Raw genomic sequence first — 4789 nt, 5'->3', positions numbered from 1 at the left:
TCTCTCTCTCAGTTTTATTACCATCTATCCTTCAAAGCTAAATTGATATTGTCAAGAGTTTCTTTCAAACAATACAAACGGAATGCGTTGTGTTCTGGGTGAGATAGAAGACGGGAATCTCGTAAAGAGCGAGAAGAGCAAAGTCTAGAAGATGAGAAACGAGATGGTGTATTCTATATGTTCGGGTGTTCTAAGCGTGGAACACGTACGACGCTGATACGTGTTCCCCTGCTCTGCGAAAGCTACGGAGATAACGATATTGAATCGCAATGCTTCGGACGTCGTCGTTCGACCGTCGCGATTCACTCGAATGCGTCCGACTGACCCGCTTCCAGCATCTCGCTGAGGGAATCCCGAGAAATCCTGGCATACGGGGGATCGCCGCGATCGACTGTGACACCTTAGGCGTGTACCGTCGACCGTAGAACGAGAAATCAATCGAAGGGACACGGGGGTTTAAACTGAGAAAACATTTATCATGCACTTTTTCGTTCATCTCTCTCTCCTTCGATTCGTTTCGTTAAAATCGCGTTAATCTATGGAACGCGAATCGGATCAAAATTTATTTAATTTAATATTTTATTTCTATTAAAATCAGTATAAAATGATACAATTTTTTTTTAATTATTTTTTATCATTTTTTTTTTTTCATATTTTATGTCATATATGCGTGCTCTTGTATCATGATATTGTACGCGCGCGTTTTCTCCCGCGTGACAAGAATAAGAGAAGAGATTCCTTTTTACTTTCGATATAATTCAATGTATTTCGCGTGTCTTACATACGTTTCGACAGTTGCGCTTTATTCCGCCAGCTGCAACTATTACGCAACTGTAACGGACAGCTTAAGTTGTGCAACGAGCGCGCGGCAGCGGCGGGTACATCGTCTTTCGCCTTTAATAACCAATCCGCACAGCCGTCAGAGCTTTCGAACTTGCCACAAAAGCTCGGTTGTTCCGTAGAATGTTCAGGGAGACGTAAGAACGAATATACGCGGATCGATAAGCGTTCGCGAGATCTCCCCGCGAGATTCTCCGCCAATCAAAAACGACGATGCATAATATCACGAATATTAAATTTTTCACCCTGCCCCCTTTGCCTCTCCATCTTTCCCCAATCCCCTCGCACTTACCCCTCCTCGTCTCTTATGCATCTTCGTCGTTGCTTTTCGCTTGAAATACTTTTTTTAGCATATTTCCGGAAAATATCGGCGAAAGATATTCGAGCTTTTGCCTTCGTGAATGCCAATTGATTCATAAGTGTTCATCTTTATCAATTAAAAAAAAAATAGTAAAGAGTGTGTCAAGAAGCTATTAATAGAGTAACTACTCCACTAAATTAATTAATTATAATTAAATTTTTTATAGATATATATAATTGTTTCTTTATATAAGATTTTCGTAAACTACTAGAATTAAAGAATCTAATGTATGCATTACCTAATCTATACCTGAGCTATAAATAGCGCACATTGGTCATGGGCATGGCAGTCATATACGTATATTTATATAAAAAAGCCGGACACATAAAAGTATTAATATCTCGCGCGGCAAACAGCTGCGGCGAACGCAACGAATGCATCGAAACACCGGTGCGTCCTGCAAGATGATTGCATCGGGAACGATAGACGGCCGATTGAAATGCAAATAGTGGCGGTCGACGTCATTTCGGTCCCGGCCGCGTTAACCTCGGCGAGATGCGCTTGTGTCAAATTCCAGACCGCGTCCTTTTCCCTGGGTGTCGCCGCGACACGCAAACAGGCGACGTCGTTACAAAAGTCCCGGCTATCAAGCCGCAACCAACACATTAACGTCACAGTGCAGTGTCGCGCTTGGATAAGCCGTAATTTCAATTAACGTCAAAGCGGAGCGCACGCGTCGCTATTTTGCGCCTGCGACCGCTCGATCTGCAGAACGAGGATTAATATGACGAGGAAGATTAAAAATCTCACCTCGAAAAGAGTGCTAAAAAGAGGGAAACGTTGAGGAAGAAAAATTCAACGGAAAGCGCGCTTAGCACGTTTTCTCTCTCCGGATATTATTTGTATGAATTGAAAAATATTGAGCTATTCATAAAGACTATGGGATATCCATAATTGTCAACACGGGACGTAAACTTTTCACTTTCAGCGTTAAAATACTCAGGCAATCATGTTTCAAATAATATCTCTCTAGTAAAATGAATTATACGTAAAGTTAACTCAGAAGCAATATTTTACTATTTACTATCTGTTGAAGCTTAATTAATAAAAATGATTGAATATTTGATGTAAAGTGATTAAATTTTTTATAAAATTTTCATAAAGAAGTATCAACACAGGAATATCAGTTAATGTCTTTCTTCCAGCTAGAATTTGTATTTTTATTTTCGAATTTTACGTTGAACAATATCTGCAAATACTCAGATAAAGCTTCGTAACACAAAGCACGATGCCGATATCGTAACCCTCATAACGCCAACATGATAAAGCTGTTGCACACAAATTCAAACTATATTGACGAATATGCGATCTCCGACCAATTTTATCCGCTCCGATTTTTTTTTTTTTTTTTTAACGTAGCGTATGATCGGCTAGGCACAATGATAATTCACACTATTCCATGATGCGTGTGATGGTGACAGACCGACAAATAACGTCAGGTACATCCGACAATGTCTGTTGTTGGTCAACAATTGTAGAAAACGCTTTTGCAAAATCCTTTTCAAATTCGGATTTAATATTCCTCTATATGAACGATATTTGTATTTATTTTACATATTATATAAATATATTTCACAAATATTTTAAAATATATAGAATAATTTAGAAGCGTCACACATTTTATATAATAATATAAACTGATATATAAATCATTGCTGCGAAGATAAGCGAGCAATTAATTTTGCAAATAACAGGTCATAAATTAATAAAATAATAAATTATTCACACCCTATAGTTAATTATAATCACACGCTCACTAATCACGAGAATATTATAGAACGATTGCGCGGCACTTTACTTGGCGCTTTTAACGTTAATTGTACACGAATTTGATTTTACATTGCAACGCGAAAATCACGAAACTAAAAAATTTCGCGTACAAATTCGCACAATATTCATTAAAAATGATCGCGTTTTATTCTTCTAATAAAAGCGAGAGATAATATAACAATACATAAAGCACGTTATGGGTCTCGTCGCGCGCGAATAACAACAAAAACGTCACAAAAATTCCAATGCCTCTGTTGCGCTTGTGTTTACGTACGATGGCCTTCTTATAATTCGCACTGCGATACCCAAACACGTAGGAATCCGCCCCGTGTGTTATCTCTCGTGGCAAGTATTGAAAAATATCGTACGCGATCATCCCTTACGAATATTATGCGAATGTGTTCGCGCGAGTTTTCGCAAGAGCCGACTATTTCGTGCTCAAGTGTGGTTTTCGCGTTATTTCGCCGTGATATAAACTAAAGTGAACATCTCGTGCGACTAATGTAGTACTGTGTAAAGTGCCGCATCGTCATATCCAAGTCTTTAGTACGCCTGCTATGGTAATTAGCCGTGTTTTCGCGAGTGAGTGCCCCAGAGGAGCAGCAAAGAACGGGTAAGAGAGAAAAAGGAAGAGAAGATGCAACGGCGGAACAACAAAAAAATGTTAGTGATTTATAATTTTATTTATTTTTTATATTAAATTATTTTTATCGCGCGGATTATCCTAAATCTTAATTTAGGATAATCCGCGCGATAGCGCGGGTTCGAGAGATTCGTTTTCGAGACGGAGAATAATCATAAGAAATATATGCTTTCGTTGTCCGATTTTCGATTAGTGATCGGTGGTAGATATAATTTAGAAGAAATTTTTCCTTTCTTTCTTTTTTTTTTTTTGCGTTTCGATACATAATTTATACCGACTGCGCGATTGGAGTTCCAAAGAAATTCAAAAGAATCGCGCACAGCTTCGTGACTGGAAACGACAAAAGTAGATTTTCACAGAGCAGAGGAACGGTGAGAGAGAGAGAGAGAGAAACAAAAAGTTTCGAGACTTTGTCATTTTTATCGGCAGTCCCAATATCCACGTCTCGTGATTGCCTCGCGAAACTTTTCTGATCTGTCTTCCGGCCGAGGATCTCCTCCATTTCGCTCGCGGGGCTTACCGCACGTAAATCACATGCTGCGTTCTAAGCGCTTCTTATACAGAATGCGTTAAAATTGATGATCTCAACTTTGAACACGTGTGTACAATATAGCAGTCGTCGAGATAAATAAAAAAATTAGCAGGACAAAATTATCAGACAAAATATTTTGTTACTGATCGTATATATGAATTCATGAAATCTTTATCGATAAAAATAATGTGAGATAGCAAATTTCTAGATCTAATTAATCGCATAGCAGGAATTTATAATTGTTGATGTGTAGATTCCCGTTTAATAAAATCTTTTTACTTTTGATAAATATTATACGTATTCAAAGTTAGAACTATCAATTTTTTAATGCACTCTGTGTAAATTTTACACGGGATGAGTATCTCTCGAATTTGTTGACCTTTTAGGATAGTTGAAAACGTTAAACCCTGCGCTTGTATATATCATACGTACCCCATATTGGCTTTTACAATAAGATGAATATTACCATTTTTATTCCTATATTGATTTCTGTTATATATGTATATATACCTACCTCTGAAAGCTTCTTAAAATTTCTTAATTTTCTTCTTCATCCCACGAATATATTAATAATAAGATATTCACTTCTTGAAACTGTTGAATCTGTGTTTAAAATTTAATTTAAAAATTAACTTATATATAT

This window comes from Formica exsecta, unplaced genomic scaffold, assembly GCF_003651465.1.
Source record: "Formica exsecta isolate Colony F162 unplaced genomic scaffold, ASM365146v1 scaffold120, whole genome shotgun sequence".
NCBI classification, from domain to species: Eukaryota; Metazoa; Arthropoda; class Insecta; order Hymenoptera; family Formicidae; genus Formica; species Formica exsecta.
This window is presented reverse-complemented; position numbering follows the sequence as displayed.